Raw genomic sequence first — 21642 nt, 5'->3', positions numbered from 1 at the left:
TCTTTATCCTCAGTACTCTGTGTTTTCTCTACTTGTGCTGTAGAATTTGAAGTCTGCACAAATCCTTCCTCTAAGCATTGCGTGATAAACACCAGCCTCTTCATTTCCCAGCAGCAGCTATGTGCTTAAGCGGCAGGACTCTTGTTTCCTCTAATCGGAGTCACAGTTTAGATCCCCCACGATTCTTTGAAAATCATATAAAGAGAAAGCTGCACTTTCTTTTTTTCTGCCAAGTTGTGCTAAGATAGTCTATTATGCATTAACATTTGAGTGGGAAACCTAGATGATAATGTGTCCTGTAGGTGTGGTATTTCAAATCCCACTTGGTTTTGGAGTGCCCTGGGGAGCTAAGGGTATTATTCACTGAGCATTTCTGAAATGGTTCCCTGCAATGCATTGTCCTGGGTACTTTGTCTTTCTTACCCATCTAGTGAAATGTGATTTGTTTTATAGTAAAGATATATTAAAATGACCTTTCAATCCCTACTGCTATAAAAAAAATTTTTTTTGAGGTCAGAAAAAACCATTTAACTACTTAAGTGATGTCGCCTTCTGTTTATTTTTGCCTCCTCCATGGGGCAAAGGTCTTATATGTTTTCTCTACCTGCTTCTTTTGTTTCTTGTTGACTATTTCAGTTCTTGGATTATCTTTTCTTATTTTAATGGATATAAATATGCAAAAGACTTCTGATGTCTTTCACTTTATTCCTTCTCCACACCCTAGATGTTTATTCTGTCATTAGTAGAATTTTTTCAGAATTTTCCAATATGCAAATACACACAAACTAAAATAAGAAAAGGAAGACAAGAAGACATTTTCTTTTCTGAAAATAGTTTGTCATTTAGACTGTCTTGAGAAATCTATATCCTAATGTAGAACTATGTTGATATAGATAGATGATAGATGAGTAGATAGAGGGAGAGAGAGAGAGATATTAGTTATCTGGGTAAAAAAATAGCAGAAGCAACCTTTCCTATCCCATTATTAAAGTGACAAAAAAATCAATGCAAAAATATGTCACTAAAATAAGAGCTACCAAATGTACCTATAGCTGGCGCAGGGATGCAAGACCACCTGGCTCCAGGGATCCCAAACAGACCAAGCTCTGCCAATACTGCTAAGAAAATCCCAAGAGAGACAAATGAGTGGTGGTGAAACAGCAAAGAGTTTCTATCAGTGACACCAACACTGGGAAGACAGCAGACTAAGGTCTCAGTGATGGTCTCTAAAGTGCTGAAAATACCTCCCTGTTTATATAAGGAGAATGTGGGGCAAAGATGGCTGTGTATGTGCAAATCAAACTGATCTATCATCTTGGAGTCAATCATGGGTGATGTCTTGCTGGCTCAGGTCAGTCCACACCCTTGAAGGGGTAGTTTCTCTTCCCATCAAGGGAGTCTTTGTCCTCAGGGTCTTCCCCCTGAGCCAGGAGACAGGTTGGAAAGAAAAACCCAAATAGAAAGTTTGAGGTCAAAATGGAGGCAGCCGAAGTCCTTTTTCATACCTAACATCAGAAAAAAATGTTTGGAGTTTCTACCATAGGTAAGCGTTGTGGTAAATACTGCCAAAACACAGAGATATGTACATTGTCTCAAACACTGTGGTTTGTTTTGTTACAGAGTCATCTAGTAAATTCCCCAAAATAAATTGTCATTGAAGACATTTATTTCTCTTTCTGTGTGAAATTATTTATTCATCCTGCTGTAAGAAAAATACAACAGAAATGCTATAAACCTGGCATAAGGAGAGTTAAAAAGAAAACTGCAAGCCCCAAATGGTGTTATATAGGTCAAGGCCCCAAGTCAGTAAATCGAGACTTAATACCTAAGCTAAATGCAGTTTCAACTCCCAGGAAATAGAATCTTTCACCAGTCAACATGGGAATTTCCTGATCAGCACGAGAAATTCACTGATAGACCCCCTTCTGTTCCCGTTAGGAGAGTGATCTTTCCTAAAAGAATGAATTCCTTGCTAATAACTTCCTTTTTTTTCGTTCTCTCTCTACTTGTGAAAATCTTTCCTATTCTGTAGCCCTTTGGAGCTCCCATCTGCTTGCTAGATGGGATGCTATCCAATTCATGAATTAATTAGTAAAACCAAATAGATCTTTAAAATTATTTGGTTGAATTTTTCTTATTTAACAGTGAGATTAGTAAGATTGAGATATATATATATATAATATATACATATATGATATATATATGAGATATATATCTCATATATACATATCTGGAACATTTTCATCATATGATGAAAATGTTCCCATTTGCTAGAATATATCTGTGCTCTGCACTAAACCTTGTAATCTTGAGTTTTTTGAGCTAGAAAATTCTAAAACATAACTAACTCAGCATTTTCCAAAGGATGGTTCCTAGAACAATGGCAATGACATCACCTGGGAAACCGTCTTAGAAACACATTTTCAGGCCTCAGCTCAGATACACTGAACCAAATACTCTGAGGATGGGACCCAGAAACACCTATCTAATAAGCTTCCTGGTGATTCTGATAAACATTGTTTCCTCTAGTCTAGCTCTCTCTTTATCAAAGGAGAATATTAATTAAAATCAAAGGAAATAAACAAGGTCATAGAGCTAGCTAAAAAGTTGAAGAACATAAAATATAGTACACAGTAGGTACGAAGTTATACAGCCTGACCCATGGCATAATTAAAGTCACAAAATAATTAAATGTAAAAAATAAAATCATTTTATATCTGAATTCTTTCTGAAATTTAGGTATACTGCATTATTCTAGTACCAACACTGAATCAAAATTGAACCTAATCTTTAAAATCACTTTGTATAATTATTTAGATAGCTCATGATGACAAGATGTCTTAAGCCAAAGATTAGGTTTTAGTCCTAAGAGGATCAGTTGGATTTATTAGAGAAGTTTGTTTGTTTTTGCCTTAGTCTAATTCTAATGTGAGCCTGAATATAGGAGCTTTTTTGTTTGATTGTTGAGAAAGGATTGTAGAGGACACGGAACAGAAATGTCACAAGGGTCATTCCTCAGAGAATTAATCAAAGGAGTATCTTTTATTGTATCTTTTTGTGTATACACTGGAAAAAAGATCAGTGATCAGTGAAAAGAATTATATCTTTTCTGATTGCCTTTAAGTAAATTAAATATATACATTCTGGTGTCTTCAACTGTCATTCTCTCTTCATTACTTCCCATTTGCCTACAAAAATAACTAGATGAACACTACCTTAAAAAGAAATTTGACTTCTCTAAATTTTGCTAATCTTCCCTGCTAACTTCATTAATTGGTTTGCTGCAAATTTTTTATAACTACCAAATTAATACAGATTAAAAGTTGAAAACTCAGAAACCACATAACAAATCAAAGATAAAACATAAATTTTCGCTTGAAATATCTCCAATTAATGTTTTCAGAGAGTGTATATATACTTATTTGTTAGCCAAAGTAGTATGATGTGATAATTGTTTTGAAGCTTTTAAAAAAATAAACAAATTTTGTAATTTTCCACTTCAGCAAATAGTCTTTTGAGGGCATAATTACAATGAGTATTTAATATTCCATTATATAGACATGCAATATTTTTCCAATCCCCTGTATTTAGATATTTGGGTCATTCCCAACTCTTCATCATTATGCTTGATTCTGTGATGACAAACATCCCTGTAGTAGATAAAACAAAACAAAACAAACAAACAAAAAAACACCTCCAAGCAGTTTATCTCTGATAATATTTTAGCAGAATTCTTTTTGGAATTATTTTATGTATTGCAAATTGCCTTTCATAACTTCCTAGAAGTATACAATATTTACATCCAACAAGTAGTATATGAAACTATTACTTCTTGGGGCACCTGGGTGGCTCATTTAGTTAAGCATCTGCCTTTGGCTCAGGACCTGATCGCAGGGTCCTAGAATGGAGCCCCACTGGGTGAGCTTCCTTTTCAGCAGGGAGTCTGCTTCTTCTTCTGCTCCTCCTCCCTGCTGTTCTCTCCCTCTCTCTCTCTAAAATAAAAGGATAAAAAAATCTTAAAAAAAAATTATTACTGGGGCACCCCGGTGGCTCAGTGGGTTAAGCCTCTGCCTTCGGCTCAGGTCATGATTCCGGGTCTTGGGATCAAGCCCCGCAATGGCTCTCTGCTCAGCAGGGAGCCTGTTTCCCCTTCTCTTTGCCTGCCTCCTTGCCTACTTGTGAGCTATCTGTCTCTCTGTCAAATAAATAAATAAAATCTTTAAAAAAATTATTACTTCTTTGGGATGCCTGGGTGACTCAGTCAATTGGGATGCAGACACTTGCTTATGGCTCAGGTCATGATTTCAGGGTCCTGGGATGGAGGCCCGCCCTGAGCCCCACCTTGAGCCGGAAGTGGAGCTCTGAGCCCAGCAGCTGGGTGGGAGTTTGTTTGAGGACTGTCTCTCTCCAACTCCTTCTGCCCTTTCCCCTGCTGACACACACACCCTTGCTCTCTCTATATAAAATAAATAAATAAATAAATCTTTAAAAACAAACAAAAATTGTTACTTCTTTTATATCTTTAAAGATTTTATAAAACAAATACTATTGTTGTTTCTGTTCCACTAAATTTATGTTAATACTGTGGTAGATTAATATTTTTAAATAATTATTGGCCATTTGTAGTTCCCATTCTAGTACTTTGTCCGTTTTCAAATGATGAGTTCATATATTTTTTATTGATAAAGCAAAAATCTCTATAAGCATTAAAAGAAACTTTTTCATTTCTTTTATAAATGCCTATTGTCAATATTTTGGAAAGAAAAATTTAAAAGCACTGTAAAATTTTATTTGCATTCTTTTCTTCTCAAATTTTAAAAATCTACTTTTTTCTCCTCCTGCTACAAGACTATTCTTGCTAAGGGCATCCTCGTGTTCAAAATACATTTCATTCTTTATATGTCTGCTGCTGTCTGCAGCATGAGGTCTTGTTGCCCCTGCCTACACTTTAAAACTTTTTTACTTCGATTTCCCTGGTTCTACTTCACTGTTCTGGACTGTCCTTATTTCTTCTTGAGCTCCTCTTGTCTCCTGAAAAGAAGGGGTCCTCTGAGTTCTTCCCTTGGTTCTATGCTTTTGTTTCAATATATTCACACAAAGAGTGTGTTTCCCAAGGGGATTGGGGGTTCATATTCCAAAGAACTTAGTTTTGTCTTGAATCTCCAGCTCTAGCCGCGTTTTCTCACTTAGCACATAATCCATTCTACAAATAATAACCATAATTATTGAAGCCATCAGACTCTCAATATCTAAGCACACTAAATTACCTATGTCCTTACAAATTTTCTTTCCCTCTTCTGTTAGAAAAGAAAAATCCAATTACTTGCCTTGGCTAAGATATTTCCTAGACTGCTGAAAGTTGCTTAAAATAAACAAAAACAATATAAAACAACACCACCAACAAAACTCCATCAAGAAACAAACAACAACAAAAATAGAAATAGACTCATAAATGCAGAGAACAAACTGGTGGTTGTCAAAGGGGTTGGGGGTGGTGGGCAGGATGGATAAAGGGGATTAAGAGATACAAACTTACAGAATAAATGAGTAAAGGGGTGAAAATTACAGCATAGGGAATATAGTCAATAATATATTAATTATTTTGTGTGGTGATAGATGATGACCACATTTATCATAGTGAGCCTTTTATAATGCATGTAACTGTCAAATTAGTGTGTTGTACACCATAATGTACATAATGTTGTGTGTCAATTATACTTCAGTTAAGTTTTTTAAAACAGGAATAATAAATTAACATTTGGCAGCCCTAAAAACATTGAAATCCTGAATTTTCCACAAGAACAAGTTCTCTTCCATCTCCTTCTCTCTTCCACAATGACACCTTCATAACTTATATGCTCACGAGTCAGATTGCCTCAGTCCAAATCTTCATCTACTCTGGCATCTAGGCCAAAATTACAGTGTATGATACTAGGGCACAAGTCATGGCAGTAGCTGGAAGTTGAGGTAGAGCTCTAAGAAGGTAATTTGTAAGATGATTATATTTAAACATATTTCAAAGATGATAGGAAGGGAAACTTTTTTTTAAATATAAGTTATATTCTAGGCTCCAGTTTCACTCTCTGAACAATGATGAAAATTTAAAAAATAACTCTCAGAGTTGTGGTAAAAATTAAATATAAAGATTTCGCCAGTTGCCTGAAAATTAAGGATTTAATTTTTAAAACCCTATATATATCTTTTCTTTCATCATTTAAAAAATGACATCGACAATAATTTTTTCAATAGAATTATTTCTCTGACTCCCATAAACTTCTCAACCATCTGGAAATTGGAAACAGACAGAAGAGGTTACTGGGTGTTTTCCAGTGCTCTGCTAAGCTTGACATTCTATTGACAGGACAATTTAAAAAATCTATCAGGGCAGAAGTTAATATGTAGAATTTTGTCTTCTCAAACTTCCAATTATTGCTGCCTGGTGATATTGATAATTCTAGAAATTAGATTTATGGTTCTATCAGACATTAACCAGTTTTTTTTTTAAGATTTTATTTATTTATTTGACAGAGAGAGAGAGAGCAAGAGAGGGAACACAAGCAGGGGGAGTGGGAGAGGGAAAAGCAGACCCCACTGAGCAGGAGCCCTGATGCTGTGCTCCATCCCAGGACCCTGGGACCACGACTGGAGCTGAAGGCAGACACTCAACGGACTAAGCCACCTAGATGCAGATGCCCCTTAACCAGTTTTTTGGTTTTTTTCTTTTAAATCTAATCAAGGACTGCTAAGATTTCTTTGTTCTCTACATAGATTTACTTCTCAAATATTCTCTGGACAATTCATAACATTTTTCTTATGATGAACGAAATAAAATTTTGGTAAGAGTTCATTTTATTTTTACATGAATCATGATTTTACTTTTTAAAAAGATATATACTTGAGGGTATTATAGAGGGCACAGCTTGCATGGAGCACTGGGTGTGGTGAAAAAATAATGAATACTGTTTTTCTGAAAATAAATAAATTGGAAAAAAAAGATATATACTTGAATTCACTGTAATCTAGTGCTTATTCCAGTATTTACAATTATACAGCAAAATAAGAATATTTGTCTCTGTTCATACATTGAGAAATGTATGTAGAAACTCATACATGTTAAATAAGTGGCCCAATGTCATAGCTGCTGAGGTTTGGACCATGAAGTAGAATATAACTTTTCTTCTATGTCATGCTTCTCAAATTATTCCACATGGCTCCATGCTAGAGGTTTGCAGAGTCTGGGATAAGTTAAAATGGTGAGGTGTTTCAGCATTATTAATTTTATTGAAATATATTTTGAAAATATATAATTTAAATTACTAATTTAAGTCACAAAATATTTTTGTAGTGAATCCAAAACTATATGAATTTTTGTATTTGCTCACATATCCACATGTTCTGAACTGAATTCCCCAACTTCAGGATATTCTTTGAATATCTCAGGATACATTGGTGAAAAAAATACTCAGAAGCACTATTGAGGTATGGCTTCTCCCAATGCATAGGACAAATAACATATTATTCCTATACATAATGAAACATAATTTGATATCCCAGATTATTTAAATTCCAGATTATTTAAATTTAAATTTGGTATCCCAGATTATTTAAATTATTTAAATCATAAGCTATGATTCAGATCAGAATTGCAATATACAGACTTTGCAGATTGGCTACATTATTGCAAATTTCATGGTTCAGTTGAGCCTTATTATATAGCTATTAGTTAAGTAACCTTTAGTTGAAAGACTAAAACACATATTATAAATATAGAGAAGGATGATACAAGAGTGAACAGATCTTCACTGATGAACACAAAATTTTGATATTCAATAAAATTTTTAATACATAATATTACATGTATATTTTCTTTCTCCTTATGAAAATGGAAATCATATTAGTATCAATCCAAGTATATATGACTTGTATTATATTTAAATACTAGGATATCTTTCTTAGTAGGACTTTAATATTAAATACTTGCTAAAAATCCATTTATTAAATGACTGTACTTGAATGTCTATTATGTGCCCCCAAAAGTCTAATGATTATTTTGTCGATGTGGAACACAAGGCAAAAAAGTATGCAAACAAAAAATATATGAACATGATATTCTAAACAGATGCCATTTGCATTGCTTCATTATTGATTTTCCTATAAAATTCACTCAGATTTTATTCTTTCATTTGGAACAATTATTCTACTTAAATAAAAATTTTCATATGTGTAGCAAAATTAGGTCATCCAAGGAAAATGAAAAAAGGCTACTAAATGTACTTTTCCATGAAAACTGACTAGAGTACTTGACACAAAATAAATTAAACCAAAGTTTTTAGCTGTTGGACAATAGGCAGCATGGCACTGTGATACCTAAAAGAAAAGAAGTTAACAAGGAAGGCTCTGTGGTTGCCCCAGTTAATAATACCTGGAGGTATTAACATCTAAGCAAATATAGTAGATTTTTTTTTTCATTTTAACCTCTTTATTTTTTTTTAAGATTTTATTTATTTATTTGACAGAAAGAGAGATCACAAGTAGGCAGTAGCAGGCAGACAGAGAGGGGAAAGTAGGCTCACCGCTGAGCAGAGAGCCTGATGTGGGGCTTGATCCCAGGCCCCTGAGATCATGACCTGAGCTGAAGGCAGAGGCTTAACCAACTGAGCCACCCAGGTGCCCCCATTTTAACTTCTTTAAAGGATAAGTGACTGTTTAGGCAGACAATAAATAACAATGTATTTTGAACTTTTTAACATACATAGAAGTATAATGTATGACACAAATAGCCAAAAAGATGAAGTAGAGGAAAGATGTAGGTCATTGTAAGGATCATTCAATATATATGAAAAGGAAAAATATTATTTAAAAATAGAGTGTGACTACCAAAAGGAGAGATATATAGACAAAGAGAGATAGAGGAGAAACAAATAGTGAGGAAGAGAATAAATAATTGAAAACTCAATTAACGCAAATGATGGCAGGGAAAGACAAAAACGACTGAAAAGCAGATGAGCCAAATAGAAATTATATAGAAATGATAGTTTTTTGTTTTGTTTTGTTTCTTGGAGAAGGTATGGGAGAGGCAGAGGAAGAGAGAGAGAATCTCAAGCAGACTCCCTGCTGAGCACAGATTCGGATATGGAGCTCAAGCCCACGACCCTGAGATCATGACCTAGGCCAAAGTCAAAATGCTTAACTGACTGAGCCAACCAGGTGTCCCAGAAATGATAGTTTTAAACTCAATGGTAGTTTTAAACTCAATATCAATAATTATAATAAATTAAATTGGCTCAAACATTCAATACAAATACATCATCATATACTATATGCTATCTGCAAGAAACTCATTCTAATTTTGTATATGTAGGTGGTATAAAAATTAATTGATGGGGGGTGCCTGGGTGGCTCAGTGGGTTAAAGCCTCTGCCTTCTGCTCAGGTCATGATCCCAGTGTCCTGGGATCGAGCCCCGCATCCGGCTCTCTGCTCAGCGGGGAGCCTGCTTCCTCCTCTCTCACTGCCTGCCTCTCCGCCTACTTGTGATCTGTCAAATAAATAAATAAAATCTTTAAAAAAAAATAAATGGATGGGAAAAAAATCCCATTATAGAACATTAGAGTTTCCCAAGTTTGAGATTTCTTGCCTGGGACAAAACTTAACGTGTCTTCAACCATAGGGCCCTATGGCACTTGAGGCTCAGGGAACTAGAGCAAATGCTGATACTTCATGGACTGCTAATGTAGTGAGAAAAACATTGTCTTCTGTCTCTGACGTGAAAGAGTTTCACGTCTTTTGCCAGAAACCATGAAATTGTGGTAGGCTAGATGGTTAGATTGTACAAGTATAAAGAGAGGATAACAAGGGGGCACCGGGGTGGCTCAGTCATTTAAGTATCTGACTTCATCTCAGGTCATGATCTCAGGGGCCTGGGATCAATGCTCCCCATCCCCCAACCCTTGCCTTGGGCTCCCTGTTCAGTGGGGAGTCTGCTTCTCCCTCTGCCCCTCCACCTGCTCATGCTCTCACTCTCTCTCAAATAAGTACATAAAGTCTTAAAAAATGCAGGATAGCAAGTAGGAAAAAATTTCAAACCTTCAAGTCTCTGAGAGGATCCATTTGCAGTCGTTACATGACTGGCAATTGTGGAATGATTTAGCATGAGGCCTTAGTTTCTCCATAAGCAGGACTTTCCACAGGCTGCTTGACTTCACAGCATGGTAGCTATCACCCCCTCAAAGAGAATGATCCAATGAGTTGGAAAGCCAAGTGGAAACTAACACTTCTATTACCTAACCTCAGAAGTCAATTAGCATAATTCTACAGCATGCCTATTCATTAAAAGCTAATTAGCAAATTCAACCCCTACTGAAATAGAGAGGAATGAAGCAACCTCTTTTGAAGGGAAGAGTGTCAAAGAATTTTCTGGACATATTTAAAAACCATGGTACAGTATGTTCCATTTATATGATGTTCTAGAAAAGGTAAATCTATAATGACAGAAAACTGATCAGTAGTTGGCAGTGATCAGGGGTGGGAAATAAGGAAACACACAAGGGAACTTTATGAAGAGACAGAAATGTTCTACATTATGATTCTTATGCTCATTATATAGTTAATAAAACTGTGCACCTAAAATTGATGAATTCTACTGTATGCAAGTTATCCCTCTATGAATGTGATAAAATTTTGAAAATAAATGTATGGGATTCATGAAATGTTAGTTATTATAACACGGGGACATGGTGTCTTGACTCTGAGAATACATCATTAAGGAGGGTGACAGTACAGGTGATTAATTCAATGACATGAGAGGGAACTCATAATTTCCAATAGAAATTTATGTCTATCACATATTTCTAGCCCAACTTCTCTAAATTAAAGGATGAAAATAAGAGCCAGTAGGAATTACTCTGTTTTTCTTCAACCATCTCTTCTGTGGGATAACAAGGTACAATGAATCCAGCACTGATACCAACAGCTTCGGCAGTGATGGAAAACTTCCTATAGAAATGTCAGGCAACACACTTGGAATTGGGTGGTGGGAGTGGTCAGCAAGCAATACTATCACCAGCTGGCACCAGTTACAGTGTTGTTAGTCACTGACAATAGCAGCAGAGGAAATAGCCTCATGATAAGTCAGAGCAAGAACATGAGGAGTTCATGAAGGGGCTAGGAGACCAGGTCTTCAGAGCACAACAGAGACTTTGGTATCGTCCCAGGCTATCTGGAGATTTTAGGGGGATCTGGATTTTTCAGAAAAAAAAATTTCAAGGTAAATTCAGAGAAATGGAACACTATTTTAATCTGACTGATAGGAATTCAGAAATATGTAATATAGGTAGAGTATAGAAATTCATAAAAAAAAATTGTATCTATTACAATAAAGTGTCCTTGAGTTTACTAAACAACCTCTTCTGACCATAAGGTGGCCTGGGTTTCTGTTATCTTTTGTAACAGAAATAATCCAATGTCTCAAAGTTCAAAGTGAGTACTAAATTATCTAGCACTGAGAAGGAATTAGAGTTTATCTTTAAACAAACCCTTGGGAGAGTACTCACAAATCAAAAAAAAATTATCTACTTTAAAAGAACTTGATTAGAATAACCCAAGAGGTTTCAAACTATTAACTTTATAACAATCATCTACAGTTCTTGTTAGAATGAAATTTACTGGGCTCAAGAACAGATATTCTATTCTATTTTGGGTAACATCCAGGAATCTGATCTTTAAACAAACATCCTAAGCGGTTCTAAAGCAAGGGGACCTCAAAGCACTCACATTTTGAGAAACACTGAAAAGAGTAATACCAATACTTAATGGAACATAATCTCAGTGTTTGGAAGCAATGCAGGCAACACATTACATTATACAATAAAAAGGCTAAACCATCAAAAGCTTAACCCTACATGGGTTTTGATTTATTTTTCTCAGTACATTTGAAAAAGAATGTGTTGGTACTAGGGACATTTCTATTAATACTTTTCAAACCTATGAACTAATTTTACATGAAAATGTTCTCTTTCATTATCTTCTTGGATCACTGCCATATAATTATTTTTTTAATTTTTCTGATTTAAGGAACTCTTCTAAAAATTGCTCTTGTTCTTTAGCATAATCTTGTTTAGAATTCTTTCTAGAAAGCAATTAACTGAAACTTCTTTGTCTGTATCTGATACCAAATTGCAAGCAGTCTAACATTCACACAGATTTAATTACTATTAAATCAATATTATGTATTTAAATCTAATTATAGTGTAAGAATTAAGATTCTGATGAAGAAAAGATCTCATGGATAATTAGAAATTCAGTTAGCCTTCATTAAAAACTAGCATATTCTACATCTTGACTATATTGATAAACTACAGGACATTAAAAACTAGTTTAAAGAAAATTAATTGTCATAACAATAGTCATTATAATTGTACATTAGGCATACATAGACCAGGTTTTTTTCCTAACAGGTATACAATTTGCAGTCAGGACTCTCCTTCACCTTACCTCCAGCTAGGACTTAGCTCCAAAAGAGAGAAAACTGGTCTCTTTCTTTGAAGTTATGCACAGAAGTTCAAATCTTGTAACTGCTGTTGTCATTCAGCACTAATGTTATATTATAAACCTAAATACAGAAGCCTCCCATTCCCCCCTTATCTGTGGGGAATATGTTCCAAAACCCTAGTGGATGCCTGAATCCATGGCTAGTACCGAGCCCTATGTATCTTGTGTTTTCTCCTATTCAGACATATGAAAACTTGTAATTTATAAATTAGGCACAGTGAAAGATTAACAACAATAATTAATAATAAGAGAGCAATTATAATATGCAAAAGTAGCTAAGATAATATGAATGTGATCTCTCACACACACAAAATCTCACGCTGCTTCTGTATGATGAGAGGAAGTGTGGTGAGTGCTGGAGGCATTGTGACATAGTTAGGCTACTACTTCTCTTCTGACAATGCGTCAGAAGGAAGATCATCTGCGCGGGCATGTACTTGACTGTGAGTAACTGCAACCAGGAAAGTCCACCCTCATATAAGGGAGGAGTACTATATTTCCCATTACTTTTCACTTCCTTATTCGTGATCTTCTGGGGAAACAGAAGAGATTTTCCACTCTATTTACATAATCAGTCATCATGTATTTGAAACAGACATTATTCCCATTTAACTGTGTAATGTTAACAGTTGAACCCATAATGCCCAGGAAAATGCAATCTTACAATGTAGAGATTTTACAACAAATAAGACTCAGTGGTGTGTTGTGAATGAAAATAATGTTTTCGGTATCTCTTTTAAACAGTAGATTATTAACAGTTGTGTAAGATTTGAATCTGAAAAACACTTCACCTTGAAGGCACAAATTCTGTTTTCCCTCCTCACACATCAGATTGTTCTTTTACATGATTACCTACTGCTCAGTGCACCATTTCCTGAAAAATCTGTCCATTATGTAGAAAAAATCAAGATCTTTTTTTCTTGAACACTTTTTAAAAAGATTTTATTTATTTATTTGACAGAGAGAGACACAGCAAGAGAGGGAACACAAGCAGGGGGAGTGGAAGGGGGGAAGCAGACTTTCCACTGAGCAGGGAGCCCAATGTGGGGCTCCATTCCAGGACCCTGGGATCGTGACCTGAGCTGAAGGCAGATGCTTAACAACTGAGCCACCCAGGCGTCCCTTCTTAAACACTTTTAATGCATTTATGGAGAATAAGCTCACTCTACTGTTGCGTATCTATATGCATACACACCTGGTATGCTGTCCTTGCAGGCATCAGCTTCAAAAGTATTTAGATTTTTTTACAACTCTCTGCCTAGAGATAGGTAAGCTCCTTGAAGGCAGGGGTGCTTGTCTTAGCCAGTGAGTAACTGACACAATGAGTTTTCATAATGACATAATGAGTTTTCAATAATTCTTCTGACCTAATGAGTTTTCAATAATTCTTCTTAACCTAATTTTCAAGTTATTTTCCTTTTTGTCATCAATTCACATTATTCCTTTTTTCTTGCATAAGTTTTGTTTGTTTGTTTGTTTTCATTTGGTTTTTGGTGTTAGTTTGTTTGTTTCCATGAGAATTTGTTTTCCTACTCTGCAAGAGTGCGATTTCTTCATTTGTTTACTTTTTTTCTTTTTTGGCTCTCACTTATTGTTCCTATATGGTTTTTAAAGATGCTGTTCTGTACTGTTTCAATTTTTGTACTACCTTGAAAAAAAATTGTTGTCTGCATTCTTTCCTAACAAAGGCTATGAATAGAAACAATTCCTCATCATTTTCAACAACCTTGAATATGAAATAAATACGTACCTGAAAAGTATTAAAGTATGCTAAGTGGAAAAGGAGCTGTATGAGAGAGAACTAGAAGGGAACCTTAGGTGAAAGTCTTCTTTAAAGAGGTGACACTTAAACTGACACCTAAGGCATATAATGTACTTGAAGCATAGATAAAAAGATACTTAAAGTCCCCGAAGGCAAGGAAGAACACATGTTACAGGACAAATAAGGATGACTCTGGGTCTGAAATATAGCACAGAGGAAGGGTTGGTTACCTTGGCAAAAGATGATGCTTAAGACAAGGCTGGAGAGATCAGGCAGGGCTTTGCAGGATGAAATTAGGATTTGGGATTTTTAATTTAAATGTAATGAAAAGGCATGGAAGAGTTTAGAGTCAGAGGATGGCATGATTTATATTCTAAGAAAATTTCATTATAATATAGTGATCGATTAAAGTGAATGGAGCGAATGAAAGTAAAAAAGTAACCCTTTACAGATGTAGGAAATAGGAGACCCCTAGACTCAGCAACTGAAACTTGCTTGCTGGAGACAATTCTGATTCTGGTGTTAGATATTATTTCTGATTAACCTCAGTTTGGAAGAGATTCCTACTAACAGTTCATATCTGCAAGGGGGGACAAAAGGAGAGTCATTTGCAGGCATACCCTTCATGCCAATCTGGGAAGGCAGTGCATAGTACTAGGTCACTTACAGAAAAGAAGTTAGTTAGATATTTTTGTTGTCTAATATTCATCTTGTCTCTCAGATTCTTTTGGAAATGAACACTGAGAGCAGCTTTGGAAGACTCCCTGATGAGAATCACATTTGAAATGAAAATGAACAGCCTGCTGCAGATGCAGAGATCCATAACCATTTGACATTTTAAAAAAGTAAATACAATTACATTATTTTATTGATAATGATTTTTAAAATATAGATGGTTTTGGTGCCATAAATTATTTATATGTGTTATTTCCCCACAAATACGTTTAAGTAATAACTAGTTTAAAATTTCTATTACTTTCTATTCCACTTATTTATTAAATTTCATTTGTCTTCACTGTCAACTCCATTGAAAAAAATAGCCTAAATTCACTACTTAGCATCATGAAAACAAGTTTCTCCCCTATTACTACTGATAAAACCATCATCAAAGAGCATTTATTATTTCCTAACTGCCAAATACAACAGCTTTTTCTATGTTCGTAAACTACTTCATCTCTTTACATTTCTGTACATCTCTTACACATAGTAAACTTTCTATCTTCTATTATTCGATTTTTTTCTGTGCAAATTTGTTAAATTTCAGCTTTCTTCCCCTGCCTTGCTTCGTCCATTCCATAGCTTTCCCTCTTCATCTTATGGCTTCCTCTTTACGTCCACAAACAAATTTGTCAACTTGCTGCCCAGGCAACAAATTGTGTTTAAATCAAGATTCAATATTTTCCAACAATTCCTTATTCCTTTTTCTGAGACCATACTGTCCTCCTGGTATCAGAGGCTCCTCCACCTAAAACCCACTTTTAAATAAGCCGCCATAACTGAACAATTCTTAATTAACTATATGAATCTTTATTCTTGCCACTCACACTACCTAAAAGGAATTCCTTCATTGATTGCCCTTGCCCGTAACCTTTCTCTTTTTTGATTTTATCATGTATGTAGCTTTCATATTTATTTTTCTATTATTGGTGACTTGATAGGAGCACCCCCTTCATAGAAAATGTGCTTTAAAATACATTCTAAATTTTTCATAGAAACTTCAAAGCTGTTGCAATCAAGTTATAAATTACTTTTTCAACTTCGTCTACTAATATACTTTTCACACACACATTATGTTCTCCATCATCAAGGTTGGTTGCCATTTTTAGAATGCACTATACATGTTTCTGGTTCCTCCTTTAGGTCAGGTGCCTTACAAATAGAGCCCGACACTAAGATTCCTGTGAAAGTGATTTATTGAGAGAGTCCTCCCAAAAGGAAGGAAGTGCTGTAGACTGAATGCCTTATGCCCCAAATTCTTATGTTTGAACCTAATCCCCACTATGACCTTATTAGGTGGCCTTACAGAACAGGCCTCAGAAGTCTCTCCTGCTCCTTCTCCTTTCCACCATGTGAAGACAGTGAGAAAACAGCCATCTATAAACCTAGAAGTGGACTCTCACTGAAAACTGAATCCTCCAGAGCCTTGATTTTGGATACCCCAGGCTCCAGGACTGTAAGCTATAAATTTATATTGTTTACAAGCTACCCAATCCATGGTATTTTTAATATAGCAGCCTGAATGAACTACCAGAGTAAGAGAAATAATAAAAATGCCTCACTCCTGGGGCACCTGGGTGGCTCAGTGAGTTAAAGCCTCTGCCTTCAGCTCAGGTCATGATCCCAGAGGGATCGAGCCCCACATTGGGCTCTCTGCTCAGCCAGAAGCCTGCTTCCCCTTCTCTCTCTGCCTGCCTCTCTGCCTACTTGTGTCCTCTATCTGTCAAATAAATAAATAAATAATCTTAAAAAAAATGCCTCACTCCTTCTTTGTCTTTAAGAGCATATTCTCTTTATCAGCGTTTAACACTTTTCTTTTATATCCTTTTGCAATGAGTTTCTTATCCCTAGTAAAGTCCTTGAGAACAAGGACAGTTTTTTGTTCATTATTTTTATACTCACTCTACCACAACTTCTAGTAAAAAGCTCTATAACATAGTCAAAAATTTAAAAGTATTTCTTGAAATGTATTGTCAGTAAAAGTGAATATTTTACAGGAAATATTAAGAGTAGTAATCTCATTTTCTAGGAAAAAGCCATTATATACTTTATATTTCGATGTTATATTTATGGTTATGGATTTAAGGTTCTTCTTTTGTATTTCATGTCAGACCTTTCAAAAAATCACCATTATTTTTGTCACTGAAATGCTATTTGGTATTGTTCCAAGATTAATTATACTGGCCATTCTTTTTTTTTTTTCTTTATAGCAAAACTGAAAGCTATTAGACATAAAATTCATAGACCTAAAAAGAGTCTCAGGAGGTCACATTAGCTCAAGTCTTAAATGGACCTAAACATTGATATCACATTAATCCCAAAGATAGATGTCTACATGTTCTATTTATTTATTTTTTTTTGTAAAGAACAAGCCACCATTCTAATATTTCATGACTTTTATAGCCTTTCTTTTATTCATATAAAAATATAGTGGGTGTGTTTTTATCTTCTTATTGGGCCTCTCTAAAAAGTCCAGGATCCCACTGAGTTGCTTTTATAATTGAAAGCAAGCATTATTTTCATATTGCTTTCTCGATTGACTTAATGTTTTTATGATAGGTAGAGTAATATTTCATTATTGATTTAATTTGCATTTCCCTAAAACAGCAATGATACTGGGTATTTTGTATATGTTAACCTTTTTACTGTTGAGTTTTGTGAGCTCTTTCTATATTTCTGATACTAGTCCTTTATCAGATATATTTTCAACCATTTTGTAATTTGTTTTTTCATTTTCTTTGTAAAGTTCTAAATTTTTGCAAAGTCCAATTTTCCATTTTTTTATTATGAACATATTTTTGTGTGAAGTTTAAGAATTCTTGCCTAATCCCATATTCTGCAGTTCTTCATTTTTTTCTAAAAATTTTATAGTTTTACATTTAATTACACAATTTTTTTGAGTTAGTTTTTGTACAAACTGTGAAGCCAGGTAACAATTACTTACTTCTCTCTATGTTTTATTCTCTGTCTCCTTTTTTTCTTTTTTTAACTTTTTAGTCCATGAATAGCTAATTGCTTTAGTCCCATTTGTTGAAAAGGCTATCTTTCCTCCACTTAATTGCTTTTTCACCGTCATTAAAATCAATTGAGCTTATTTGTGTTGGTCTATTTCTGGATACTCTGGATACTCTGTTCCATTCTACTGATGTCTATCCTTCCACCAATGTCACAGAGTCATGATTACTGTTAATATTATAAAAATCACTCAAATTGAGTAATTGGTTCCTGTAACTTTTCTTTTACAAAATTCTTTTTTCCTATCCTAGGTCCTTTGCATTTTTATATAAATTTTAATATGATACTCTCTATTCTACAGAAACTCTTGCTAGGATTTTAATAAATACTATATCATCTGTGTATTAGTTTGTCGAAAAATGACATTTTTATTGTGTTGATTCTTTCAATCCATGAACACATTATGTTTCCTCATTTATTTGGATCCTTTTAAAAATTTTCCCTTCAAAATTCTACCATTTTTAGCTTACAAATTCTTTACATATGTTGGATTTGTCTCTAAGTATTTAATTTTTGAGCAACTACAAATTATACTTTTAATTTCAGTTTCCACATAGTATCCAGAAATACAATTAAATTTTGTGTGTTGACTTCTATCTTGCATCTTTGCTGGACTCATCTGTAAGCTACGGAAAGTTTTCTTTGAGGATTTTTTATTTTCTGGGAGGGGTACATTCCTTAAAATTGAATTTTTTTTACTTAATCAACCATACTTTCTGCAAATAGGGTGAGTTTTAATTTCTCCCTGATGTGTATACCTTATGTTTCCTTTTATTGCTTAAAACTTCCAAAACTCTGTTTTAAAAAAAGTGGTGAAGGTGAACATCTTTGCCTTGTTCTCAATATTGGAGGGAAAGCATTCAATCTTTCAGCATTAAGTATAATGTTAATTATAGGGTTTTTGTAAAACATTCTCTATGTAGTTGAGGAAGTTCCATTTTTTACCAGCCAGTTTACTAGAACACCATTCAATCTTTTCCAAAAATTAAACAAATCATTGAATTCGCCAGACTTACATTTGAGATGAAAAATAATATAATTTTGATTTCTATATGAACCCCAAATTAGAGGTATTAGTAGGTAATGGGACATAAAAGGATGAAGTTGAAGAAGTAGATGCATTAGTCATCATCATAGAGTTTACACCTATATAACATTTGTATCATATTATATCCATTATATCTAAAGCATCAATAAAACATATGGAAATCTATAGTATAAAATGTATGGATCAAGGGAAACTATGATAAACAGCTATAATATTAAATATGGGAAATGAGTTTAAAAAAATTTAAGAGACTCTTCCCTTCAAAATTAAATATATTTATGTCACAATCACTATTGCAAATATATGTGGATTAAATATATTTGTAGTTAAGGAGTGCCTTCGTCTTACTTTAAAAGGGATAAAAATTCCCCCTTGTTTCCTTGTTTATGGTTATAAATTTTATTTCAGACAGGGAGATCTCTTTTTTTTATTCAACATGAAATATAAATATAATCAATATAATCAACCATATGTTACTGTCTTGTGATTTTTTTTTTTCCCTTTGAACCAATTACCTAGATTTCACAAGGCAGAAGAGTGGAAGCACAAATTATGTTTCAAGTTATCAAAGACTGGAATTCACAAAACTCAATCATACTTAAAATATTAGGAAATTAAATAACCTCTTAAATATTTGTGGAATAAATAGACGGTTATAATCTAAAGTATTATTGTAGGAGAAAAACATCCTGATTCTCATAAGAATTAAGATGTTAAGATGTTTCCTTAATATGGTAGATCGGTGAAAGGAGAGCAAAACTGATAATAGAAAAACAAGAAATCTTTTGTTCTATGCAGATTCACAGTTATCAGTGTACCGAGTGCAGTGAGTGGGCACCAATAACATTTGACAGTCGAGTCAGCAGGAAAAAGAAAATGACTGGACCCATGTTAACAATTCTTTGCTTCAGTTTCCTGTTAACTATGACTGCAGCTGTCTGAGCCAGCTGTCCAGTGGTAGTCTGATTCCCAGCGTGCATCTGTGGGTGGTGGAAGAATGCCAATAAAGAATAGGAAAAGACTAAATATGCCAGTGGAAACCAACTAACCATGGTGAATCTGCCACCTCTATGTGTGCTGAGGGAAAATACTAACTGCACCTCCTTGGAATGCGAGCGTCTCCTCACTCAGCTGATTTTATAACCCTTTCTTTGCTATATTTTAGTCATCTTGTTTTCTTAACTCCAGTTGTGTTTCTATAGCCTATTTTCTTTTACACAATTTATTATACTGTTCCCTTACTATTTAAAATTTATTTTGCTTCTAGTGCTGTCTCTTTAGTTTGCTAATATCAGGGAATGTTATGAGTGGGTATTTATCATGTTATTTAGATTTCTTGAAATCTTCAGAGTGTTTGTGATCAGCAGTTCGGCTAAATTTTCACAAAAATCTATCAAAAGTGAGCTTTACAGTTGATCATCCTTCTGACAAAGATGGAAAAATAAGAATCAGATTCACTTTCATGCCTTAAAAGATTAAAAATATGGATAACATATGAGAAATCAGTTCATAAGACACTTGACATCAAGGACTGAAAGACAGTTATTCCTAAAAATAGGAAACACATGAGATGAGTTTCAGCTTACTGACTGTAGAAAACTTCCAGGACAGAGGGCAGACTGGAGGATTCTAGCAGAGTCCAGACAGTCTGAGTTGACAATACAGAACAGGAAGTCCAAGGAGGTCAAGGTGGCTAAAATTCAAGCACACACACACACACACACACACACACAAAAGTACTGGAGGGAAGAGGAATACACAGAAAGAAGACTCCAAATATCTGCAGAAGAATTCCCTTATGTGTTCATTTGTGTACCAATAAACGCACGTGTGAACAAACTACCCAGAACCAGAAAGAACTACCCAAAATAATTAGAAAAAATAATGCCTGGATATCACATAGGGCTGAAATAAGTGCCTGTTCCCACTAGTCAAAGTGAAATATTTCATAATTCATGTGGTATCACTCAGAGTTCTAAGAATGGTCTTACTTCAGTAATGTGGAAAAAAATTTACTCTAGACTTAATTATGCCCAAAACCAAGACTTAATTAAAGCCCAAAACCAAGACCCAAAGGGATCAAACTGATCCCAAGTAACTTAACTGTGTTGTAGAATACAGATCAACATACTTACAAAAACAAAAAAACAAAAACAAAAACCCCCAAATCCCTTCATATTCAACAATGTAGAATTTACAATGTCTAACATTTGATGAAAAATTACCAGGCATGCATGCAAAGAAGCAAGAAAATACAATCCACAATAAGAAAAAGTATCAAGCACTTAAAACTGCTCCCAATATGACACAATTCATAGTATTAATAAGCAACACCATAAAGAAATGTTATAACTGTATTCCATATGCTCAAGAAGCTACAAGGAATGCTAAACATTTTAAGCAGAGACATGGAATAGATTTTTAAACAGGATCTAAATTGAATGCCTCTAGATGAAATCTACAATGTCTGAGATGAAAAATACACTGGATGACATTAACCCCAGATTAGACATTGCAGAAGAAAGTACCAGTGAATTGAACACATAGCAAAA

The sequence above is a fragment of the Neovison vison genome, chromosome 11, assembly GCF_020171115.1.
Source record: "Neovison vison isolate M4711 chromosome 11, ASM_NN_V1, whole genome shotgun sequence".
NCBI classification, from domain to species: Eukaryota; Metazoa; Chordata; class Mammalia; order Carnivora; family Mustelidae; genus Neogale; species Neogale vison.
The sequence above is the reverse complement of the archived record's forward strand: the minus strand, read 5'-3'. Positions refer to the sequence as shown.